The 27,618-nt window shown below is 42.1% G+C and overlaps 1 protein-coding gene across 1 annotated transcript in view; it reads right to left on the reverse strand.

The window, feature by feature from the left end:
- The window catches only part of GPC3 (glypican 3), a 399,487-nt gene that overhangs the window by 51,534 nt on the left and 320,335 nt on the right, over positions 1–27,618 (reverse strand). The window lies entirely within an intron of this gene.

A 27,618-nucleotide genomic window follows, 5' to 3' on the forward strand; every position in this document is an offset into this window, starting at 1 on the left:
CCTAAGATCACCATGGCCTGAGCCGAAACCAACCAACTGAGCCACCCAGGCATCCCCACTGCTTATGTTCTTAGGAGTTTTATACTTCTGGAACGTTGCATAGCATTTGACATGATTCTGTACTCCTCCCTGCTGCCTCTGCCACCCAGTAGCTAGTGTGTACTGCATCAGACTTTCTATACTGTGATATTTAAGTCCCCAAAAGCCTCTGTGGTAGGAAACCCCAATGATGAGAAACTTAAGATGTGACCGACAAAACATATTTATAGGCTGAGGGGACACCAAGGTCAGAAAACATCCTTATGGGAGCCTCCTACAATGGTATTTCCATTGAATTCAAACAACAAATGCTTCCCACCAGATGAAGAGACCAGCAGTGGCATTTTACACACATTTTAAATGCATACTTATGATTAATGGTCAACATGTCATGCCATGACCACCAGGAAAATTTTGAAAATCTCTCCCTCTTTCACAATTTCCATAAGGTGATTTGAAATTCATGTTGCTTTATTGTGTATAATAAGTCTACTAAGAGTAACTAAGAGTCCTGTCCGTTTTTTCCCTCAGTGTCTGGCTTTTCAGTTACGTAGTCAATGCCTTTTTTTTTTTTTAAAGATTTCATTTATTTATTTCAGTGAGACAGTGAGAGAGGGAACATATGCAGGGAGAGCTAGGGAAGGAAGCAGGCTCCTTGCTGAGCAGGGACCCTGATGCGGGGCTGGATCCCAGGATGCTGGGATCATGACCAAAGCTGAAGGCAGACGCTTAACCCACTGAGCCACCCAGGTGCCCTCCCAATGCATTTTTAATTGTACAGTGACTCCCACTCCCCTCCCTCAAATCTCTCCGCTGACCCAGAAGCCCAGCTCACAGCACAGTCTCTGAGGGCAGTTCTCAAACCCCATGAACTTCCCCTGCCATCTCTCACCACAGCTGCATTCCAGGGTCCTCTATCCCTGCCCTACCACTCATTGACAGCCCAAAAAGTGGGGCTCCCCTCGTACTTCTAAAAAACAGCCAACACGAGATGCTGAATCTACCAAAAGTGAGATTTCTGTGATTACACAAGAGGTATCCAGGAAAAAAATGCGTAAATGGACACATCTTGGTTTCTATGGTTTCCATTATCCATGTTCATTGTCACTGCAAAGTATACTTTCATGTTCTCCACCTGTGATTTAGGTCCTACCCCAAGATCTACTTGGAACAGGCTATATACCATAGAGAAATGTGGCCATGGGTTTGTTTCTTTTTTCAAGCAAAGAACGAAAAGTCCAGCAACCTCTAATGGTGTTGGAGAAGCCAAGCCACCTACAGGATCCCATCTAGTACCATCTCCATCCTACTGCTCTAATGTATCCCCCCTGACCCTCCCCACCCCAACTCATCATACACATCTAAATGTATAACATAGGGGAGCCTGGGTGGCTCAGTCAGGGAAGCGTCTGCCTTCGGCGCAGGTCAGGATCTCAAGGTCCTGGGATCAAGCCCCGTGTTGGACTCCCTGCTCATTGGGAAACCTGCTTCTCCCTTTCCCTCTGCTCTTCCCCCTTGCTGTTCTCTCTCTCTCAAAAAATAAATAAATAAGATCTTTAAAAAATAAATGTATTAGGACACCCAGGTGGCTCAGTTGGTTAAGTGTCTGCCTTCAGCTCAGGTCATGGTCCCAAGGTCCTGGGATTGAGTCCTGCATCAGGCTCCTTGCTCAGCAGGGAGCCTGGTTCTCCCCCTCCCCCCTCCCCCTCTCCCTACCTGTGAGCTCTCTCTCTCTCCCTCTGTGTCAAATAAATACATAAAAGCTAAAAAAAAAAAATGTATAATATAGATGCCTAGGCTAGGATCAGCTAGCCTAGTGACTTCTCAACCTTTTTGGTCTCGGGGACCCTTTACACTTTTGTTCATAATCCCAGAGAACTTCTGTTTATACAAGTCATATCTATTGACATTTGCCATCTTAGAAATTATAACTGAGAAATGTAAAAAATATTTAATAACTAGTTTAAACAGTAATAAACCCATGATGTGTTAACATAAATAAAATTTTCTAATGGAAACGAAATATATTTTTCCCCAACATAGAATACTTAGAAGGAAGGGCGGCATTGTTTTACATTTTTGCAAATCTCTTTAAATTCCATCTTAATATGGTAGCTGGACTATCATATCTGCTTCTTCATCGAATCTGTTGTTACATGTTGTTTTGATTGGAATATTTGTACAAATTCCAGTGTCTCACAGATATGTAGTGGGAAAAAGAGGAAAGTGTTTGAGTAGCCTTTCCAGATAACTGTGGATGTTTTTCAGTGATACTTCATAAAAACAACAAGTGGGAAAAGTTAGTTGCAGCGTGGAATATGAAAACCACATGAATCAACGTTTCATGTTCTGTTACACTCAAATCCATTGGTGTGTTCTGAACTTTGGGACTTTTACCCATTTTGTATCATCATATATGGGTCATCCAAAAATTGGTTCACTGAGCTGTGTAGCTCTTCCAAATGTCAATGCCTTTCATTATATGATACATTTAAAAAAACCACATTCATTAATTACTTCACCTCCAACCTCATTAGGAAAAGTCTATTGGGAAGCTCTCAAGCTCATGGTGGCAGATACAAGTTTTCCAAAATTTTGATTTTCTCTTGAAAGTTTAAATTTTATCATTGGCAACAAATCCTATCAGCTTTTCCTTTAACTGATGGGCTCTCTTTGTTCCTTTCAAAGAAAATGTCTAGCAAATGCTCAAGGTTGGGTAGTCGCATTTGTCAGTCATTATTTCAAACAAGAATAGCGTTGCCTGAAAATGAGGCCAGTTTAGCTCATAGCTGAAATAATCGTACAAGTGCTTTTCCTTGACATGCACATTTATAGTTTGCAGCAGAAACACCTTATGTGTACTTTACAGAATATCGTTTTTAAGATGTATTTATTTATTTTAGAGAGAGAGGAGGAGGAGAGAGCCTGAGCAGGAGGGGCAGAGGGAGAGAGAATCTCAAGAAGACTCCATGCCCAGCAGGGAGCCCGACGTGGGGCTCGATCCCAGGACCCTGAGATCATGACCTGAGCAGAAACCAAGTCAGACACTTAACTGACTGGGCCACCCAGGGGCCCCATACACACAGGATATATTTTTTAATATTTTATTTATTTATTTAACAGAGAGAGGGATCACAAATAGGTAGAGAGGCAGGCAGAGAGAGAGAGGGAGAAGCAGGTTCCCTGCTGAGCAGAGAGCCTGATGCGGGGCTTGATCCCAGGACCCTGGGACCATGACCCGAGCCAAAGGCAGAGGCTCAACCCACTGAGCCACCCAGGTGCCCCCAGAATATTTTTTTAAAGGACATTCAGGACTTATAGTTTAATCAACTAGCCATTTTTACTGTTTCAGCCATAACTCTCTCTCTCTCTCTCTCTCTTTTAAAAGTAATCTCTATGCCCACCACAGGGTTCAAACTCATGATCTCAAGATCAAGGATTGCGTGCTCCACTGCCTGAGCCAGCCAGATGCCCCAGCCATGGAAAAAAAAAATTAATGGCCAGCCGTGATGTCCTCAAGTGAAATTGCTTTTTAGTTTCCTGCAGCTGTGTGCCGATGACGAATATAATGACTGCTGGTACAGTTTGGTATCACTGCTGGCACCACTGACACTTATACTCACCATTGGTGCTGATATCCACCCAGTGAAAAAGGCAAAATAACACCTTGGTCCTGTTGTGCAAGTAATTTTGAACCTGTGCCTCCCGAGGCTTCTTGGAGCACCAGGGTCCACAAAACCAATCTAGGCTAAATTCTCACTTAGGTTTGACTGACTACCATTTACCATTATTTTATGTGAGGAAATTGCTTTTGACGTCAGCATTTTTAGGTTAATTTTCAAAAGTACGTCCTGCATGTGTGTCACAGAGTACCTGAGTAAGAACTGTTCCCTTCAGGGGAACTCACGGTTAGACGGAGATGAGAGAACTTGCCATTCTTCAAGGATGTCTCCTACATGTGCCTGTCATCGATCCCATTGGCAAACGTTAATTGAGCACCTAATATGAGTTGTTTTCATTGCCATCTGTTGAAAGCACACCATCCTTCCAAGCCAAGTTCAAATGCCACTTCCTTAAGAAAGCCTTCCTGCTATAGACTGGCTTTATGGCCTGCCCTCTCTTTCTTCCATTTGTCTGTACCTACTAAATAGTGCTTTATGTATGCAACCTGGCACTGTTGAGCGGACGTGTGACTGCGCTCTACCGTTAGACTGTGAGCTTCCCGGGGCGGAGTCTTCTTTGTCTTTGAACCTCACGGCATTTAAGACAGTGTCTGGCACACAGTAGGCACTCAATAAATGGGCTGTTAGATGGAAGCAAAATAAAGCGTCATGGTATCTTTAATTCTTTCAAAGCTACTGCCATAATGTCATGAAAATGCGAAAGCCAGGGGCGCCTGGGTGGCTCAGTGGGTTAAGCCGCTGCCTTCGGCTCAGATCATGATCTCAGGGTCCTGGGATCGAGTCCCACATTGGGCTCTCTGCTCGGCGGGGAGGCTGCTTCTCTCTCTCTCTCTCTCTCTCTCAATGCCAGCCTCTCTACCTACCTGTGATCTCTCTGTCAAATAAATAGATAAAATCTTAAAAAAAATGCGAAAGCCAGAACACAGATTAATGACACAAGAACATGTGAGTGAGGAGCTAAATGCTTTTGGACAGCCGAAGATCGATAGCTAATCTTTGAGAGGCCATTTTCTAACCTCGTGGATGATGCCCCCGGTATCCTATGGTAGTTTTTTTTTTTTTCCCAAGTACAATTAAAAAAAACAAAAAACAATCCGACTTTAAAACACTGCCAGCAAGATTACTTCTTGAGGCTTAAATGGCTCCCTTTTGGAGACGACTTTGACATTGAAGGATTATCTGCCGATGAGCCTCACCCGCACACATTGACAAAACAAATCCAAACCTAGAAAACCACTGTTAAGGCAAAAGTCCTAAAGAAGGGTCTGAAGCCTCAGAGTGTTGAAAGAAGGGTGATGTGTCAGAGATGGGGAACTGCCAGTAAGAACTGTGGATTTAGTATTGCCTGGAATTTGGCACCAAAATCAAATCAGCTAATTACGGTTCACGTTATTGACCTTTTTGTTCCCTCTCTCGCTCTTTACAATGTCTTCCAGACGGCACACTCACTTTGTAAAAAGAAAGTTATGAGGACCTTGCCCACAAATCAGCTAACTTTCAGTGTCTAATGCTTTTGATTAACTGTTCATCATTTTCAAAGGACACTATCCTGTGAGCCTTTTAAAAGCCAAGGGGCAGCGTAATGATTATCAGGGTAAACTATCTTATCAAAACACAGATCTGATTATTTCACCCCCCCCCCCCGTCATCATTCCATAAGCCTGACATTTCTGCTACGCCTTGTTTGGCAGGCCTTAGCAAGAAGCATACAGGCCTTTTTCACAGCCAACTTTTTCTACAGCTCCTAGCCTCCTTGCAACTCGGGTTGAAACGCAGGAGACTATCACAGTTGCTTAAATATATAATCCATTTTTATTTTATAATCTAATATTTTTAAAAAGACTTTATTTATTTATTTGGCAGACAGAGAGAGATCACAAGTAGGCAGAGAGGCAGGCAGAGAGAGAGAGAAGGAAGCAGGCTCCCTACTGAGCAGAGAGCCCAAGGTGGGGCTCGATCCCAGGACCCTGAGATCATGACCTGAGCCAAAGGCAGAGGCTTAACCCACTGAGCCACCCAGGTGCCCCTATAATCTAATATTTTAATTACATAAGTATTAGTATAATACAGAAAGGTGAAAGGAAAGAGAAGGGAAAATCCCCAATTCCCAACCTCTAATACACCACCTTTGTGTTTTCAAAGGTAGGCTTCTTCCTAAAGCCTGTTTTATTTCATTTTTTCCCATTGGTGAATTTGGATTTGAGAAACAGACTGACTTGGGGTTAGAATCCTGATTTCCCCCTTTATTAGCATTTCCCCCACTTATTAACTTTGCTGCTTATTCTCCCTAACCCTCAGTGTCCTCATCTGTGAAATGAGGAAAATAATGCCTGTCTCAGAGAATTGTTGTGATGCTTTAAATGTGATAAAACACGTGCACGGTGCTTTTAAGGAATCTACCGAAATTCACTTAACGGTGCTCTCGCTCTGAGTACTGGCATCACTTCCAGTTCTTTCATTCTTATAAATAATGATGACGCATCAGGAGCATTCACGTAACTCTTTCCATATTCTGGGTTATTTCCTTAGTTTCTCATCAATAGGATTCTTGGGTCAAAGGGCATATACTTTTTTTTTTTTCAAAGATTTTTTTTTTTTAATAGAGATCACAAGTAGCCAGAGAGGCAGGCAGAGAGAGAGGGGGAAGCAGGCTCCCTGCTGAGCAGAGAGCCCGATGTGGGGCTCAATCCCAGGACCCTGAGATCATGACTTGAGCCGAAGGCAGAGGCTTAACCCACTGAACCATCCAGGCACCCCGGGCATATACATTTTTTTTTTTAGGGGCGCCTGGCTGGCTTCGTCAGTAGAGTGTGTGACTCCTGGTCATGAGTTTAAGGTCCATGTCGTGCTAGAGATTACTTAAAAAAAAATAAGGAAAAGAATTTGTACTTTTTTATACACCATGGGAATCAATCTTTAAAATCCATAAGAATCCCCCTGGATGCTTGTTAAAATCTCAGACTCCCAGGCCCCATCCACAGAGCTCCTAATTTAGTAGGCCTAAGGTGGGGCACAGACCTGCATTTTTTGCTAGACTGGTCTCCTGCCATCTTGCTTCAAGGGAACCCTCGTTCCCACTTAAAGAAAGGCTGCTCCAGTGTCACTCTACTTCCCAGAAATCGTCTGAAATCATGTTTGGTAAAGAGTCCCCTCAGCCTCGTGTGTGCTTGAATTCCTCGATACGTGCTCTTCAAACCATTATTTCTTTAAAGTAAACTCAATCCAATGATTTCCTTTTCGCTTAAGTATGGACACCATGACCTTTTTGTTTTTGTCATTAATGAACATACCCTTGTGTAAAGGTGAGTGACTTTGTTTGATTAGAAAGTGAAATATTTAAAGTTAGCTTTGGAACAGGTACCCAGGACTGTGTGATAAAAGGAACTAAAAAGCCTGGAATAATTACTTAAGAAAATTAGAACCACAGTGTAAGGGTGGGTTGGGGGCGGAAAGGGGCTTCCTAGAATACAGCAATTTCATGTTCTTAAAACCATAACCAGGATACCAAAAGAACACCATGGAACGGGTCGATGTGATTTGGCCAAAGCTCTTTTCATGCCCGGTTGGCGGGAGAACTAAGATCAAAGAACATACTTGTTGTTCTTAGGGGGATCAAATATGCTGAAATTAGGCCCGCGAAAGCAGCAACTCTTGATCTGTCTACACGGTATAAATAACATGCCTCTTGAAATTATCTTGATTGCAAAGAGATGAACCCAAGCAGCCACACACTGTGTTAGGGCTCAACATATGTTCTCTAAAGGAATCCTCAACTCCTTACCACCGGTTTGTGTAATGAGGAAGACTGCCATCCCTCTCTCCCCCATCAAGGGAGGACACTGAGGCTCAGAGAGAGGGCATAACTTGACCAAGTCCCTGAGTAAGAGTTGGAGACCTCATTAAAAATAGGGGCTTCTGCTTCTAAGCCCAGAGCTCTTAAAACAACAACAACAACAACATGCGGTGTTAAGTAAAGACATCAACTAATGTGGCCTTCATTTCACATTTTTGCCATCCGAACTGGCTTTCCCTGAGATGATAGTTTCTAATTCATTCCCACCTTCACAGATGCTGGCCGTGAACAACAGCTTGGTGGGTGAGTCTTTTGTTATTGGGTAGGAGACCTGGGGAGGGGAGAGATAATGGCACTGGATGTCTCCCACTTGTTTTTCCCAGCCTTGCCATCTACTGTGCCTTAAATAACCAAACCATCTCATCACAAACAGGTTTGTTTTGAAAAGCTTCAGACAGTTGGTTAGAATAGAATGAAAAATTCCATGACTGCTGCTACATGGCTAAGAGTTTTCTGGACTTTAAGCTCTTTAGCTTTTTAAAAATAAAAGATCAGAAACAAAATAGAGAACTGCAAATATGGGGCTTGGTACATAGTTGGAGGCTTTAGCTGGTCTTGTCTCCTTGGACCACTCACATACCTCTCTCTGGGCAGTTTTTCAATATCTGGAATCCAGGTTACATTTTAAAGCTATTAAGCTGGGCTTACAAAACTTATTTTGAACGATTTGGATGCTCGGCTTTATACAACCTGCAAGGAATGCTTTGGGGGGCCCAGATTTCCATGTCCACAGCAATGTAAACACATGCTTGACTGTTTGCATTCGAGTAGCATAAGCTAATGGAAAACAAATGCTGTGATCCCAACGTTTATACGTCGTGCACATCTACAAAACTGAGGGCACGTGACCTCTGTTTTGTGTGCACGCTTTCTTTGAACAAACGCACCAAGCCACAGCCACAACTAATTGGAAACAATTGCAAGTCCACACATTTGAGATGAAGCCAGAACCCCAATGCGTAGGGCTAGAATTAATGGCTGTATCTGCACTTCACACATCGGAGAGGCAATAAAGTCATGCAGTTAAGAGCGTGAGCTTTGGAATCTGACCAGCATGGATTTGAATCGCCACTTGGCCTACTTAGGAGCTGTGTTACTTCGGGCAAGTTATGTAGTCTCTCTGAACTTCAGTTTTCTTACCTGTAAAATGGAGGAGAATGCTAGTCACTCACTTTCCAGAGTCCCGTGTGGCATCCCGTCACAGAACTTAACAACGGTTTCTAAGGAGAAATTCCCCTGTTGCACCTCCACTAGACTAACAGAAGGGATAATGGTTTGCTTTGATGACCAGTGTGTATACAACACAGTGTTTGGTACAAAGTAAATACTCGAAAAATATTCAGTAAATGGATAAGTGAACAAATAAAGAGATGATGGTGTAGAAGGCATTTAGCAAGTTACTTGGTGAGATAGCAAGTTCTTGAACATGTTAACTCTGCGGCTGAGGCTAAGAATGATCTTGAAGAGGAAGGCGAGGAGAAGGAGCAGCAGTAGCAGTCCCAGAAGCAGACCTGAACAGCTTTTTCCAAAAGCCTTTTAAGGCAGAACAAGGAACACTCCGTGGTCAGACACGGAGGTACCGGAAAGAAGGCTGGGTGGGAGTTTTTTTAAGAATCTGAGGAAACCCTTGTATATGAGCACTGCATGCTAACCGATTGCACCACCAGAACTCCCTGAGGAAACCCATCTGGATGCTCCCAGTAAGATAAGGATCTGTGCACTAAGGGGGCACACAGAGACATTAGCGACAAAGAGCGAACGGCCCCGCTAGAGGCTGGGCTTCCACACAGCATCAGTGAGAAGGCCATCCACACCCAGAGCTGCTCTTGTCTGGGCACTGCTTCCACGTCCGCCTCTTATTCACAGCACACGCTTTCTCTACCACTCCAGCTCCCCCGATTTATACTTTATGTTTGTTAACGCCACGCCGAAAGTAGTGCAAGTAAGTCCTCCCAATGAAATAAATGTCTAGTGAGTGAAACAAGCCAGGAGGTGAAAGAGGCAAACTGGAGATACAACGAAAACTATTTCGGCTGGAGCGGCGCCTGGGTGGCTCAGTCGGGGAAGTGTCTGCCTTCAGCTCAGCTCATGATCTCAGGGTCCTGGGATCAAGTTCCACATCGGGTTCGGGGAGTCTGCTTTTCCCCCGCCCCTTCTCCCTGCCCCTGAGCTCTTTCTCTCTCTCGCTCAAACAATTAATATTAAAAAAAAAAAAAAAGACCCAAACCAAAATTATTTCACTGGGGCTCCCTGTCTGTGGTAGAAATGGTTCTCTGCAGTTTTAGGAAGATGTCCACCGCTTTAAAATAAAAAAATTTATGACAATATTACCAATAGCTTAGACCCATACAGAGTTGTTCTTTCTTTCTTTCTTTTTTTTTTTTTTTCTTTTCTAAGAGGAAGTATAACCCAGTGGTTAAAAGCTCATACTGGAGAGTCGGGAAACTTGATTTCAAATCCAGACTCTCATTTACTAGCTTTGTCGCTAGAAACCAGTTGTTCTTTAACCTCTCAGCGCCTTATGCTTCCCCTCTGTAAAGTGGGTGTGATAATACCCATGCCCACCTCCTGTGGGGCATTGCTGTGGGGATTAAATGAGGTAATCCACGAAAGGTGCTGAGTTTAGTACCTGGCACAGAGAAAGTGTTCGCACAATGGTATACATTAAAACCTACACATTTCTCAAATCTGAATCTCTAAAGGGGACAAATACTGAATTGTTGGTATTAGTTGACAGTTACAGCTGGGTAGGGCTCATTCTGGGGAACACTAGAGGCCCTCAAGAAATCTTAATATGTCATTATGATCAGCATTTTATTATTTTTATAATTTAAAGTACTTTCCTATCTGTTTTCTCAGGTGATGCATCCAGGACCCCCGTGAGGCACCAGGGCAAGAATTATTGGCTTCCTTTTACAAATCTGGGAATTGTTGCAGAGAGAGAGGTGAGATGATGTACCCACTTTTACCACAACAACAATTTAAGAGTAGCTACTGTAGGGGCGCCTGGGTGGCTCAGTGGGTTAAGCCTCTGCCTTCGGCTCAGGTCATGATCTCAGGATCCTGGGATCGAGCCCCGCATCGAGTTCTCTGCTCAGTGGGGAGCCTGCTTCTTCCTCTGCCTGCCTCTCTGCCTACTTGTGATCTTTCCCTCTCTGTAAAATAAATAAATAAAATCTTTAACAACAAAAAAAAAGGGTAGCTACTGTAAGGCTGGTAGGATTTGGAGAGGGGTCAGAGATGAGAGCATCCATACGCCATCATTAACAGGGAAAGGACATGGTCCTGGGCCACAGACCATGCCCGAGACGTGGTAGGTACTCAGGAAATGCTCAGTAACTGAAAGAATGAATGAACCAATGGGTTAACAAAATAAATAAACAATTGCTTCACCAACTTGTGATTTCTCCCAGTATTCCATCTCTGCAGCCCCAATCTGATCTGTCATCGCTATTGCTCTGTTCTGGAAATGCCTGTTTCCTGACAGGGAGCCCTTGGGATAAACTGAGATAGACAGATGTACAGATAGTGTAAGTGACCGACTACCAGCCTTCACTTCATTAGGACAATCCGGAGAGGCAGGTCCTACATTCTGCCCCCGTGGAGGGAGCCTCCTCCACTGATAAAGTGAGCTGAAGTCAGGGCGCCTGGCCGGCTCAGTCGTGGTGCAGGTGACTCTTAATCTCGGGCTCGTGAGTTTGAGCCCCACATTGTGCGTAGAGCCTATTTAAAATGGGGTGAAGTCAAAGAGGAGGGCAGAAAATTGATCTTTTAAAGCAAATGAACCAACTAACCCAAAGGGATGTGGCCAACCATGCCCTAAGTGACTGGATGGGGTTCCCAAGGCCACCCAGCGAGCCTCTTCCAATCCTCGGTAGATCTTCTGTTTGCTAGATAAGTGAGCCCGTATGTGTTCTTTCTGGGCCCTGTAATGCTTTCCTTTAAGGTCTCCAACTGTAGCAAACTAACTCTCAGGTTAAGGGGTTAAAAGTCCCATGAAGTAGGATTCCAGTGATAAGGCTGGCATCAAGGTGGGCCTAGACCAGAGAAGGGGGCCAGCTCAGGCCTACGTGGCAGGTGTGGTGGCAGCAAAACACAGATGTAACAGGGTGTCCCTATTGGCCACCAAGTCCAATTTCCTTCCCAAAGCATCTGACTTCGGCTACCACCACTGTTAAAGATTAGTGACTTGTTGTCCCTGTGAGTTTTAAATCACCACGAAAAGCCACAAGGACAAAATAGAACTGTTTCTGTAAGGAAACCATACTTACAAGACATCTGTGAAACCCCCCCTTTCCCCAGCCCTGCTTGGTTTCCAAAGGAATTGCCTCAGCCAGCCAGAGGGCAAGGGCCCCAGGATGAGGGTGTACTGAGATACTACATTTTTCCTCAGGGAGCTGAGGTTACACGGGCATGGTCTGAGCTTTTCCTATTGTTCTAATGTATAAATCTGATTCATTCCAAATAGACATCTCGTGGTTATACTTTTGGGAAATGAAAATTCTTGCCTCTAAAAATAACCTCTGTGTATGAACCACACAGTTAGCCATGGCATCAAGCACAGGGCTTGAAGAATCAACCTCAATGACTGGAGAACGATGGTTCACTCTACTTGTGGAAGGCCTCTGGCCCACCAAGGATCACTGTGATACTTCTAGTTTTCCTGTCAAAAGTTTCTTCCTTTAAAGACTATGTCTAGGTAAGGATTTAAAAATAGGTTTACAGTGGAAACAGTTTTCCTACTCTGGTATACTATTTGAAAAATATGAGCTTTGAAATAGGTTGCAGATAATTATGGCAAAATTGTATTATTCTGAAGTATAATAAATGAACTGGTATGTCTGATATAAATAAACTAGCTGAGACTTGATGAAAAACTATATTCTCAGTTTCTACTTATTATTTCCTTGGAGGTCAGAGAGCTTCAGACCTTCCCTTTTCTAAGTACTAGGCTACAGCATTTTAAGAGGGAAATGGGCTCCCATAGAAAACACAAATAAAATTATAATAATATTCTTATTTAATCACATACTTTGGAAGGTTGAAATAAAAGAAGTAAAAGAATGGTGCTCTTACATACTTTTTAGCCTTATTCCTCAAGCAAAGATGAACTTAAAAAATGCTTGGGAGGAGGGGGCAGCTGGGTGGTGGTTGGTCATGGTTCCATGACCATGAGGTCATGATCTCAGGGTCCTTCTCCCTCCCCTCTGTTCATGCTCTGTCTCTGTCTCTCCCTCACTCTCAAATAAATAAATCAATAAATAACATCTTTTTTTAAAAAGAGAAATGCTTGGGTAATTCTTTCAAATACGGAAAGTTGGGATGTGTTCTAAAACAGTGCTTCACTGGGTAAACACAGCTACTAGAAGATGCTAGAACAATTGGCTCTTTCTGGATCCACCATGTATAGGTTTTGTAACACTTTGGTCACAGAAGGCGAGTAAGGCTTTGGAATTTTATGAGGGCCTTAGACAACCCTTGTTACACACTGCAGCTACCAAATGATGGTGTGGTTTACTTTTCTGTACTGCGAGTAGTTTGAACATACTGGTCAAACAGGGAACAATGGAATGTGAAATGGCAATAGCAAAAGAACTTGAGCCCTACTTTTTGGTAATTGCTTAGGATAGGGTTTATTTATTTATTATTTTAGTGAGAGAGAGGGAGTCTGTGCAAACAGGCAGAGGGGCAGAGAGAATCTTAAGCAGGCTCCATGCCCAGCACAGAGCCCAACATGGGCCTCAGTCTTAAAATGCTGAGCCCACAGCCTGAGCCAATATCAAGAGTTCAAAGCCCAACTGACTGAGACAGCCAGGCACCCTTAGGATACAGTCTTAAAGGAAATCACCAAATGTTGTAGTTCAACTCAAATTTGGCCATTAACACTTTGAATCTATTCACTACCTTGTTACACTCCCATATTTGGTGAGATGGTCTTTTAACAAAAAAAATCACATGTTATATTTACTTATTATTGATACTAGTGATTCCAGCATCAGTAACTGGGAGATCATTCTTCCAATGTGAGCTATGTAAGGCAATTCTTCATTCAGAAATTCTAGTTGCAGAATTTTCTGCTGGGTTGATTGTATGGGCTTACAAAATAATTTCTACTTAGCATTTGGCTAAACAATCCTTCTAACTCACACTTTATCCCTTAAGTAAAGCACTCACTAAATTCAGTGTATCTGCATACTTGCCATTTTGTAGCATATCTTAATTTCACTTCTCTGAAAAAAGCAGAGTTGGAGTCTAGTAAAGACACAATCACTTCCATTCCCGTCTGGGTCTCTCTCATCATTGCTTCTCATTCTTGAGTTCCAAACCCTATCAAGCATTTCTCTGTTGGCTCTGTCTAGGAATCCATTCCTCAGACAGGCCCCTTGTTTTTCCTAAGAAGCTTACTAGAATTTAACCACAAAGTCTGGAAAGAGCATCATGGAACCAAGTCCAGCTAATTTGTACTCAGTGCCAGGCAGAGCTTGATCCTGTGCTATTTTGCCGAGATTATGATGAATTATTTTCTCTGTTAGTTCTCTTTGGTAGATGGGGTACATATTTTTCTTACTCCGGGGACTGAAGTGCTTGGCTGGCTGTCTTACCTGGACTCCTTCCCTATCCCACAAAACTATTGGGTGATGATAGTAGTGATAGTTGCAGAAATAAGAGAGCATAAGTGTGGGAGAGAAAACAGTTTGTAACAGACTGTGGCCAACACACACTTATGGTCCCACCTTTCTTTGTTTCTCTTCATTGCGCTTAATAGGTAAGAACGTCTTGACCAGTTCTAACATGGGCTTCTCCACCATCCTCTGGGATTCCTTTTAGTCACAGCTAACATTTTGCTAATTGTTTCTCTCTTCCACAGTGTTTAACCTCTTTTGATATACTGGGTAATATGCATACATTTTGAATGTCATGTTGTGTCAGCATACCTCTAGAGGGACACAACCATTGTTGATTTTCATCTTTGGAGAAATCAGCTTGTGTGTCCTATTTGGATACAACAGGGAAGGAGATGTTTGGGAAGCAGAGAACTCACCTCCCACAGAATGGTGTCCAGTATGAGAAATGGAGGTTTCAGATGTCTTGAGGACCCAGAATTGCTCAGCATTATATTCAACATGTTATTAAGTGATTTAAGTCATAGACTTGGAATGGTGAGTGAGTTAGAAAGGGCCTACAAGGTGATATGCTCCAATGGCTCCATTTAACAAACGAGCACAGCAACCCCACAAAGGCAAGAGTTGGTAGAACTCTTCACCACTCTCAGTGCCCCAAGTAACACTGGCTTTCTGCCTAATCCTTGGTGATGTCATAGGAGAATCAGCTGAGGGCAGGTAAGATAAGAAAGAGACAAAGAAACTTGAGAGTCACAAATAAGCCGTTAGGTCCAGAAGATGGGCAGTGAGGTTCTTCTTCCTGGGTCCTCAGCTAAACCTGGTCAAATCACAGGCTAGGAAGAGGACAACATGGCCCCTGGGAGATGTGGCAGTCAACTTCCAGGTTGACATGGGTAAGTGGCAGTGAAAAAACATGGAGCTTGTCCTTAAGAAATATATAATTCATTCATAAGGAGTTCCTCTCTAGAAGGTGTGGGAAAGTAGGGGAATAATATCTCCCAAAGTCCTCATCTCATCTACTTGTTTAAGTAATTAATTTTTTTAAATTTTTTTATTCATTTATTTGATAGAGACAGCTAGAGAGAGAACACAAGTAGGGGTAGCAGGAAGGGGAGAAGTAGGCTCCCCGCTGAGCAGGGAGCTGGATGTGGAGCTCGATCCCAAGACCCTGGGATCATGACCTGAGCCAAAGGCAGATGCTTAACCCACTGAGCCACCCTGGAGCCCCTTAAGTAATTAATTTTAGAGAGAGCATGTGTGTGTGAACAGAGGTGTGGGAAGGGGCCCAGGGAGAGAGATTGAGAATCTTAGGCAGGCCCCATGGGATCATGACCTGAGCCAAAATCAAGAGTCAGATGCTTAACTGACTGAACCACATAGGCACCCCAATCTCATCTACTCTTAAGTAGATAAGTCAACCCACCAAAATATACTTCCTTTTCTCCCATTCATCTCTTCCTGTCTATTCCTAAGTAATTCTAGTTGAAACATCTCAGAGAAACATAATCATACTGAAATTCTTGCATTTGCATTCAATTAAACATAATTTCATTTTGTTTCCTACTCTCTTATACACATTTAAACATTTGATCAATTTGGTTAAACTCAATGGTGGATTCCTAAGTCATGGTGGCTTTCAACAAAATTAAAACTTCAAATATGTTGCTGTCCCAAAGATTAAATTTGGTGGGCTGGTTGTAATTTATACATCTTTAAATAGCAACCATATTTAAGGACTACCCTGACATTTCAGATGGTGGACATCTTGTGTTTTCATGTTTCCAGAAAGAGTCAGGAACATATACAGTGTAACCATTGGTAAAGTTGTATGTAGTGATTCCACAAGCTTGAACTAAATTCCAACATTACCATCTGTGAGTTGACAGTGCAGAGACCTTCTGCTATAAATGTGCCACCCACAACACCAGGGACTAAGTGCCCAACAAATTCACACACTTAGGTACTTATGCTTATGCAGATACATTTATTAATGGAAATCAAATATATAACTCTCCTAATAAGTAATATAAAAGCTGGAGGGTCACAGGGGTTTGCAGGGGGCTGTTGTTAATGTTAACCAGTTCGCCTTTCCAAAACATGTCCTGTTCTATCCTACTCCAGCTTGACTTCTGTTTCTTATTCTAGGTATACCAGCCAGAAATGAGAGCTATTTGCCATCAACTCAACTGGGAAAATAGTTCCTTCACTTTGTCATTAATATCATATCTCCTTTATATAGGCCAAACCTGCACACTTAGAAACATTACCTTGCTTTTAGAGAAGCATACTCTTTCATTGTATTGCTTTGTGAAATTTCACTTTCTAACTCTATGTTAAATAATCATCCAAGCCTATTGTTTCTCACACCTCTGTGTTGAAAGTCTAAGACAATGAGAGAACCATGAAAGCAGTGAGAAATGTAACTCATTGTATACAAGTAGTTCTCCAGAAGATTAACAGCCAATTTCTCAACAGAAACCAAGAACCCGAGAAGGCAGTGGGATAACATACTCAAAACACTGAAAGGAAAAAAAAAACTGTCAATGAAGAATTCTATATCTGGCAAAAGTGTCCTTCCAAAAATGAAGGCGAAATTAATACACTCCCAGATAAACAAAAGCTGGAGGATCTCGTCACTATTAGACATGCCCTTCAAGAAATGCTAAAGGGAGTCCTTTAGGCCACAATGAAGTGACACTAGACAATAACCCAAAGCCATAGGAAAAAATGGAGAGTATCAGTAAAGGTAATTCCATAAATAATATTACTATGTTTTGTTCAGCAAATACTTTCTCCTATTGGTTTTAAAGGACACGTGCATAAAGCAGTAATTATAAATATGTATAGATGTACTTGTAATGTATAAGATGTAAACTGTATAATGATATCAGCACACAGAGGGGAGAGAAAACAAAGTAATGTAGTAGTGATGTTTTATATACTAATGAAATTAAATTGTTATCAATCCAGACTAGATTGCTGTAAATTATGATGTTTATTATAACCCAGAGGGCAACCACTAAGAAAATTACTTCGAAAACATAATGAAATAAATGACAAGGGAATTAAATGATAAGCTAGAAATTACCTATTTAATACCGAAGAAGGTAGTAATGGAAGAATAGAGGAAAAAAAGAGACAGACATATGGAAAACAAGCAAAATGACAGCTATAAGTCTTATATCAGTAATGACATTAAGTATAAATGGATAAAATTCTCCAGTCTAAGGGCAGAATTCTAATTATATGCTGCCTAGAAGAGCGGCACTTCACAAAGACAAAATTAAGTTCAACATAAAAAGATGGAAAAAATATACTAAATCAAAAACTTCCGTCCTATCTCCAGCTTCATTGTCCACAAGAAATACTAGCCAAGGCATTTGGAACATAGCTATGCTCTTTCCTTGCAATGAACGATGCTGGTTTCTGTCTGATAAGTACAAATTGAACATGGGCTTACTTGGAGATGTGGCAAGGTGATTCACAGGTTTATCTGCTTTAATCCACAGGTGTCTGAGGACACCACATGCAATATTTTGGAGCTTGTTTTTACAAAACATTCAAAAGGTAAATTCCAAACACAGCCCAAATCTATAAGGAAGACATACACTTCTGTGGGCCGCCTCCAGGAAAATGCAGATGGCCTTGGTGGGTCCCGGGGAAACATAATACCCTGGGGTACCAGGCTGACTACAAATACTGCAGTTAGCACACCGGTAATTCTCCTTCTGCAAGGGCCACCTCTATTAGGCGTCCTCTTTCCTCCACTGCACTTTTTGACACCATTACTCCATCCAACCTGGAGCCTGGAGTCTAGGACAGAAGGAATATACAGCTTAACCAGTTTGACTTTCCAAGTTCATGTGTATGGAGCTGATAGCTTCTCATGAGCAACTGGTGAAAAGAGCCTTTTCCTATTCTAGCTATTCTGATGCACTGAGAACCCCCGGAGAGAACTAGGAGATAAACCATCATGTTGAGAACAGAACTGTCACCCTAATTGGTGGTGGCTTTAAAACTGGTTCATGGCACACCGCCTTAAGTGCAAGCACACCAATATGCTAACGAGCAAGCGAACATGAACATCTCAAAAAGCCCCTTTGTTCTTTAAGTAACGTACCTTTTTACCTCTGTTACATTCTAGGCAACCTTTCCCATCAAGTCAACTATTTCCTGCTTTTCATTTAGCTACAGGGTCTGTGTATCGCTTACAAATAGGGCATAACATAGAGAGTTCCTATAAAGCCTGATAATTCACAATAACAATTCCCTTCAGAACTGGAATAAATCTGCTACGGGCATCCACACGAATCAAAGCCACCAAGTAATTCCAGTGGATATATGTGACCTAATTGCCATATGTTTACACATAAAACAAAATGTCACATTATAGTTGACTGTACATTCTTACATGCTGTGAACACTGATTTATTTCAGAGCTTAAGTTTCATGCTTAGCCTACAAATTGTATTAACTAAGAGAAACTGCATTCTGGCATTCAAAATAAAACCCCTCTTATTCATTCATTTAATAAATTATAAACAAATTTGACCTGGAGTCAAGCGATAATGGGCCCCCACAGATCTGTGTATTGGAAAGAGCACTAGAGAAGTCAAGCGTTCTCAGCTCTGCCACTGTCTGGGTCTTGGGGGATATCTCATCCCCTCTCTGGGCCTTGGTTTCCCCACATATACAAGCAGGGAATTGGACTTCATGAGTTTGAAGCCTTTCCCAGCTCCGGCAGTCCATGATTTTTTGAGATTGCTAAGAAAAGGAAAATGGGAAATTGTTTTGGAATGATTCTTTGTGCAAACTGAGTTATTTGGACTTTTTTTTTTTTTTTTGACGGCAATGTAAGGAAACCTGATCCTAATTTCAGCTTCAACACAGTAAGGAATAATTGCTAATCAAATGTTAATAAAATGCTTACAGGCTTTAGGTTTGGAAAAGTCATTTTAAACACTTAGAAAAACAATTGGGAATGTCAGCTGTTTTTTCACCTGCTCCTAGAGGAAATTCTTGGCTTTTAACCATGACATCCTCCTTCAGCTCCACTACAGTACATTTAAACCTACTGGCAACCTCGCGTTTTGAATTACACAGGAAGATATTCAACCCAGAGAATTATCTTTCCCTTGACTTGAATTCTGTCCATCCAAAGTTTCTGGCTCAGCATTTAAGTTCCTGCTTGGAAATGCCTGCTATCTGTACTGGAATGACTAGATGCCTTCATGAAATCATGAAACTTTATCATCAGATACTGAAGATCTTCAGTATAAATTTGAGGGCCTGTTCTTGTGGCTGCCAAAACGCGGGGCTGACCTTGTAAGTAGGCAGAACAGTTGGCTGTTGACAAGCAGAGATCTGAGGTGCTGGGTGGCTCTGTGCCCCCGACTCTTTTTCTTCTTAGGCACTTGCAGGTCTTGCCATTCTGTACCTAGTAACACATTCCTTTGGGATAAACATTGATCACCCCAGGTATGTGCTTGCAATGAAATCTCTATTGGAGGGGGCAGATGTTAAATCACCAAGGCTTTATGGTAATATTTCCTAAGGTGTATTCCTTAATATACTTCCCCAGTTCCATAGAACTTCGGAAAAGGAGATCCCTGGTCACATAAGTTGGGGAAACACATTTTGCTACGTCTCTTCTTGGAGAAACATAATATACATTTAGCGTATTAAAGGTTCTGAGAAGTCCTGCTATAAACAAACAAATTTTGTTTAATCCACGCTTTCCTTATTTGAGCATCTGGAATGCTTTTGAAAGAAATTTTAAAACTGTAGTTAACTACAAATAACATAAAATTTACCATCTTAACCATTTTTAAATGAGTAGGTCAGTAGTGTTTTACATGTACACACTGTTCTGCCACCAATTTCCAGAACATTCTCCTCTTGCAGAGCTGAAACTCTGTACCCATTAAAACATAACTTCCCCAATCCTGCTCCTCTCAGCCCTGGCAACCGCTATTCTACTTTCTCCTCCATGAAATTTGACAATTCTAGGTACCTCACACAAGTAGAATGACACGGTATTCGTTCTTTTGTGACTGGCTTATTTCATTTAGTGTCATGTCTGTGAGTTTCAGCCATGTTGTAGCAAAAGACAGGACTTCATTTTCGGCTGAATAACATTCCTTTCCACGTACATCCCACATTTTGTTTATCCATTCATCCATTGATGAACACTTGGGTTGCTTCTACCTCTTGGCTATTATAAATAGTACTGTCGTGAGCACGAGTGTACAAGTGTCACTCTGAGATTCTGCTTTCAATTCTTTTGGCTCTGTACCCAGAAATGGCATTGCTGTATCATATGGTAATTTCATTTTTAATTTTTTGGAAAACCACCACACTTTTCCACCGTGGTTGCGCCATTTTACAACCCTGCCAACAGCACACAAGGGTTCCAATTTCTCCATATTCGTGCCAATGTTTGTTATTTTCTGTGATTTTTTTTCTTCTTTTTTTTTTTTTTGATGGTAGCCATCCAAAGAGGTGGTAACTCATTATGGTTTTGATTTGCATTTTCCTGATAATCAGTGATTTTGAGCGTCTTTCCATATACTTGGTGGAGGATTTTTTTTTTTAATCACACCAATAATCTAAAACTAACAATGTACTATATGTTGGCTAATTAAATTTAAATTAAAAAAAAAAACACCAAGGGATTTCACACCAAGGGATGCCTGGGTGGTTTAGTCAGTTAAGTGGCTGCCTTCAGCTCAGGCCATGATCCTGGAGTCCTGAGATCAAGCCCAGCATCAGGCTCCTTGCTTGATGGGGAGCCTGCTTTTCTCTCTCCCTCTGTCTGCCCCTCTGCCTGCTTATGCTCTCTCTCTCTCTCTCTCTCTCTGTGTCAAATAAATAAATAAAATCTTTTAAAAAAATAAAAATTCTGAGGAACACAATAGGGGATATAGTACTAGGGCAAATGAGCAATAGTTATTGCTATTCAGGATAGAGGGGTTTTCATCGTTGTTTTTTTTTAAAGAACAGTTAACATTTATTATTTTAAAAAGCAACACAATATAGAGTAAGCATGTGTCCAAGCAATGGTTATTTCTGGGTAGTAAGATTAGGAGTGGCTTACTTTATTTTTGTTTATCTGTAATTTCTAAATGTCTACAATGACCTGGTAGCATGTAATTTTCAAAGCTGACACAGGTGATGCTGAACATATAGGGCAACACTGCTGTGCTGCTCGCTTTGACCACAGTGCTTGGCTTCCCATGATCATTTCCTTCTTCCAACTGTGATTGTTCTTGTGTTCAATTCAGCAGTTTCTCAGGTTCTGCCTTGTATTATTTTCTAATTGTTCTCTATGTTAATTGCTTTGTTACTTGTGAGCTCTTGGGGGAAGGGACAGTGTTTTCTATTTCTCCTGCAGGTCTCGGTAATAATAACCATATTTTCTAACCCCAACCAAGGCATATCGTCTAACAAAGGATGTGTGTGTGTGTGTGTGTGTGTGTGTGTGTGTGTATGTGCTCACACACGCGTGCTGCCTCTGAGTACGTGAGGCAGTTTGGCAGTTTTCATATGGACATTACAATATTGAAATTCAGGTGTGTTTTCAGTGTTTTCTGAGTCCTAACAGAAAAAAATGTTTAAAAACCTGCCCTTGACTGACACAGAACTATTACTCACCACTCCCTGCAATGAAACATTCTTAAAACCTTAGGGGGCCACTGAATATAATAAATTAAAAAATAATTTCCCCAGTAATAAATACATTAGTATTCTCATTTCCCCATTCCATATTGTTTTACAATATTTTGATCCCGTAAGTCAGCATTTTGTCAATTGAACATTGTTTGGTTGGTTCCATGTAAACTGATTTGCTCCTAAAATAATCTCCAATCAGACTATGCCATCTCATCTATTAGATTTCCTTCTCTCAACAGATGTTCTGAGTCCTCATTGTTTCCAGATTACAATCAGGTTGTCCATAACACAGAGACCCAGACATCTGGGCCAAGAGTAAATGGGCAAAACCATTCAATCAGGTAATGGAGGAAACGCTTCCGGAAAGTTTGTCCAGCAGCCATTCCCACATGTGATATCCTAAAGGTGCTGGTCTGGCCTTTGCAGGAGTTCTGACACATGGAACCAAAGTGCACCTTGAAGTGTGCCTGCCTGTTACAGTGGAAAGGGTAGAGGATTGGGAGCCAGAGCTGGGGCCACAACTCAGCTCTCCTGATTGACCAACTGATTACACTTATACAAGTCACTTGCTCAATCAGAGTCTGCCCTGTGAAAAGATGATTAAAAGAAGTGACCTCCTAGAGCCACTGTGAAGGGTTAATGAGACGAGAGACACAGGATCGCCCTTTGTAACATCCCACCTAAAGCAGTTTCAGGTAACTTGACCTCTGCGCTGGGGCACAGAAACTCTTGTGCCACTAAGAAGATTATCCATGTCCTCAGAAATTCTGTGGAGGCCAGTGAATAACTCTAGATCACTTCAGTCCTTTAGTTGTTCAAAACAAAGCACAGAAACAAACCCCCCAAACAAGTATAAAAAGAAACAAAGGCTAATTGACATGTAGAAAGGAAGAGTGTGACCATCTCTTCGCAGAGTCACATTCTTCCTATTTCCCTCCCATTATTTATGCTATAAAATATCCATGTAAACAGATTTGAACAGGCACTTCATCAAAGAAGATCTACAAGTGGTTGAGAAGCAAGGAACAAATGCTTACCCTCATGACTCACTAGGGAGATGGAAATTGCGAGATACCACTACATACCCACTAGAAAGTCTATTCTCAAAGAACCACACCCAGTGTTGAATAGGATATGGATATACTAGGACCCTCAAACATTGCTTACGCGAATGTCAAAATGGTACAACCACTTTGGAAAATAGTTAAGCAGTTTCTCAAAAAGTTAACTATACATTTGTCATATGACTCAAGCTGTTACACTCCTACGTATCTATCCAAAAGAAATGAAAACAGAGGTCTACACAAGGACTTGTATGTGAATGTGCATAGCAGTATTGTTCACAGGAGTCTGAATCTAGAAATAACCCAAACTCCATCACCTGGTAAATGGATACACAAAGTATGGTCTATCCAGACACTGACACATTACTTGGCAATGAAGAGCCACAAAGTCCTGCTCCATGCCACAACACAGATGGACCTCAACAACATGTTAAATGAAAGAAGAAAGACACAAAAGACTACAACTTGCATAGTTCCACTGGTATGAAATATTCAGAAAAAGGAAAATCCATAGAGACATATAGTAGTTGAGTGGTTGCCTGGGGCTGGGAATGAAAGTGGCTGCCAATAGGCATGGTGGAGCTTGTTGGGTTGATGGACATGTTCCCAGGTGGACTGAGGTACTGATTGTACAACTGTCTGAATGGACTAAAACTCTTTGGGTGGTAGGTAAGTTTATAATGGGTGAGTCTTAGGACTTGTAAATTATATCTCAATAAAATGGTTACAAATATCTTTGCAAAAAGGAGAAATTATGTTAGTCAATGTGATAAGGGAGGAACTCAAGCTTGGATGAAAATGCCAGCCCCGAGGTCAAAGACCAAGAGGAAGCTACTTATCGTTAAGCCAGTAACATCTTGCCAGACTCCTTCCTTATCCTACCTAGCTTTCAGCCACCATAATCATACCACCAGCCAGGAGACACATTAACTTCATAAGGCTCAAGGTGACAATTTTTTTTTTAAGATTTTACTTATTTATTTGATAGACAGAGATCACAAGTAGGAAGAGAGGCAGGCGGGATGGGGTGTGGTGTGGGGAAGCAGGCTCCCTGCTGAGCAGACAGCTCAATGCTGGGCTCCATCCCAGGATCCTGAGATCATGACCTGAGCCGAAGGCAGAGGCTTAACCCACTGAGCCACCCAGGTGCCCAAGGTGACACTTTAAAACTCAAACTCTACTTTCATGCAAGCTCTCCTTTCTATCCCCATGTCTCTCAGTTTTCTCCGTATTTGCTTTATTTTGCCTTGTCCCCTAGGAAGTGTTTCTTCATTCAGTGTATTCTCCTTCTTCTATAGTATGCATGAGCTATTTTCTCTAGCTCTCACCTCATTCCATACTTACGGCTCCCACAGCCAATATTTAATGGCAATAAATTTATATTGGAACAGGCAGATCTCATCAGATGAGTAAACTACTTTGTAGAACTAGTCATTTCCAATGTATACTCACTCTTTTAAAAAAAGATTTTATTTATTTGTCAAAGAGAGGGAGAACACAAGCAAGGGGAGAAGGAGGCAGAAGGAGAAGCAGGCTTCTTGCTGAGCAAGGAGCCCAGTGCGGGACTGAGCCAAAGGCAGCCACTTAACCGACTGAGTTACCCAGGCGTCCCTACACTGACTCTTTTATGAACGCAAAATACCATTGTTTATCTGACAACACAGGAGTGAACAGAAAATGAAAATGCCCTAGCGAAGCAATACTTAACTTGAGCTATTCTCTGAGGCCAGGTGGCCTCTGGGACAGAGCCAAAGGCCCAAGTTACCAAAAAGAATCTTTGACACATTGGGGCGCCTGGATGGCTCAGTGGGTTAAGCCTCTGCCTTCAGCTCAGGTCATGATCTCAGGGTCCTGGGATCGAGCCACGCATTGAGCCACGCATCAGGCTCTCTGCTCAGTGGGGAGCCTGCTTCCTCCTCTCTCTCTCTCTGCCTGCCTCTCTGCCTACTTGTGATCTCTGTCAAATAAATAAATAAATAAAATCTTTTTTTAAAAAAGAAGCAGAATCTTTGACACTGCAGTGAAAACTTAGAGCATGTCTATTTCAGAAAGGTTTCTATTTTTTAAAAATGGTTAGCATTTTGAAATTTTGCTCCTAACCTTCAGAGGTAAAAAAAAACAAAAAACAAAACAAAACAAAAATATCCAGGCTTTCCAGAATCCCCTAAATTCTAGTAACTCAGTGTTTAAAATGTACCTAGAAAGCATGCCAGATCCATGCTTTGACCATCAAACCATGCTCAACACCCTCACTGAGCTATGGTATGCTGCAAAGGGTAAAGAATTTGGAGTCAGAAGACCTGGATCTGTATCTCTTTTGTTTCCTTGACTTGCTGGAAATGAGACCTTAGATCTCTGAACATCACTAACCCCTACTTCCCCGTGTTGTAAAATGGGAATAACAGTCATACCAGACTCACGGGACTATGGGAATTCAATGTGTCTGTGTCCATAAAGAGTACTTTGTAAACAAATAGAAGCTATCAACTTTCTGGAAAATTCCAAAATTCCTTAGATGGTCTTCTGAACTCACAGGGCATCCCCAAAAGGACTTTCAAAAACACATTCTGCTTTCATTTCCCAACGATAAGGGGTCTTGTTGACCCCTGGCCTATCTGGCCTTGCGTCTGGTCATTGCTGACTCTGCCGTCCACATTAACATTTACACTGAACAGTGTCTGGATCTGTTTCTTACACTTCCACTTCCTGGCTCACAAAAGAAACACTGCTGTTGAGCTGACATTTCTATAGCTCCACTCTTCCCAAAGGGTTTCCACATGCATTCCCCGCTGGGTGAAATGCAAGGGCTGTTTAACAGCACATAGCGACGCTATCCAACAGGCTAAGACAGGATGCAAGAGGCAATATTGTACGCAGCTGAGCGGACAAGGGAAGCCAGTGTCAACAGATGCAATTACCAGATGTGAGCTTGGGCCAAGGAGGTCAGGGCAAACATTCCTTTAAGAAATGCTACAGGATCTTCAGTGCCCGAAAGTCACTGCACCCTTGGCATCGCATCCTACTCAAAATGGAGGCTTCTGAAGCCCTGACTCATTGCTGTTGCCTCGATCCCATTTTGAAGAGGGGGGGGGTGGGTGGCTTGCATGCTCTCACCAGCAGACCCCTCTCCTCCCACTATTCAGAAGGTAGGCTCTCTGGAAAATCCACTTCAGAATGAGAACTTGGCATACTTTGGGGTGATTTAAAGGGACGATAGCTGTGTAACTATACTTGTTGTGAAGAGCACTAAATTAACGTATGGACTTGTCAAGTCGCCATGTTGTACACCTGAAATGGACATAATACTGTGTAGGTCAGCTCTGCTTCAGTAATGAAAATTGCAATAAATAAATAAACACATAGATCGTAGCTGGAGTGGATGGGGACAAAAGCCGCGATTTCACCCCCCTTCCACGTGTGGCTCCTTCCCCCTGCCCTTACCACAGTGGGAAGACCGATTGTGCCGCACTCCCACATGAACTTGGAATGAGCCAATTGTCCTTATTTTGTTCTCACTTTGACACTTATTTCCTTTCCAATACAAGACAGGTGCACTGCTCCTTGTGGTACAGGGGAATGGAAAGGAACTGGGAAGAATGCTTTAAAAGGCAGCACATGCATTAGCCAACCAGATCCAAGGGGCGAGCAAGGAAGTTTACTCTTTGTAAACCACACTCTCCCCAGGGCTTCTCCTCAATGCCGTCCACAGGGACTTACATAATGGCGTACAGAAAGGAACTCTACTGATAGCAGCATTAATTCACCCAAGGATTATCTTCCAAACCTTTGGAATTCTTATAGGCAAAATAATAAAGATGTGTGGGCACCTGGCACTCAAAATGAGTCGTTACTCAATTATTTTAATTGAACCTATTTTTAGTGCAGCAGGAAGTGTCAAATACCTATGCGTTCATACATGATGAGAAGGGTTTTTGTCCCCAAGGGAGTCTATATGTGGGTCAGACAAACTTCCTGTTCTCACCCCTTTATAAAAATAAAGGGAGAACTTGCCCTGCTTGCTTATTCCATTCTGTACTCTGAGGTGTTACTTTCAAAATGTGAACAGGTCCTTTATTCATGATAAAGCAGGAGAAAAACCAATCACCTGGAATTTACGATCAGTTAATTTTCTCATTCTCCAACCTAAAAATGAATTGCTTGTTCCTTCGCCTGCCAACCTTTTCTCCCCTGTCCCCTGCCTTCTTCCCAACCACTGGTGTTGATGAATAAAGTCTGTTTGTGGTTTGTGGTAGTGTTTGTCTAGGAAGGTTTTGACATTTGAATGGGGAGAGCATACAAAGGCTCCAGATTGGCCGCAAAAAACAATAAATCACCAATAATATATCGTGTGCTTTCTTGTATCCACTCTTCAGCTGGTGCCCGTGTGTACTGTATCCTATGATATATAGGTTGTTCTGTTTCCCACCAGAGATATGTTTGTTTACTTATTTATATTATTATTTTTTAAAATTTTATTAGAGAGAGAGAGAGAGAGAAAACACAAGCATGCAAATGAAGGTCAGGGAGAAATGGAAGGAGAGGCAGAGGGACAGGGAGAAAGACAGTCTCAAGCAGGCTCCACACCCAGGGCAAGCCCAATGTGGGGCTTGATCTCATGACTCTGAGATCATGACTTGAGCTGAAATCAAGAGTTGGATGGTTAACCGACTGAGCCACCCAGGTGC

Source organism: Mustela lutreola, chromosome X (assembly GCF_030435805.1).
Source record: "Mustela lutreola isolate mMusLut2 chromosome X, mMusLut2.pri, whole genome shotgun sequence".
In the NCBI taxonomy this organism is placed as follows: Eukaryota; Metazoa; Chordata; class Mammalia; order Carnivora; family Mustelidae; genus Mustela; species Mustela lutreola.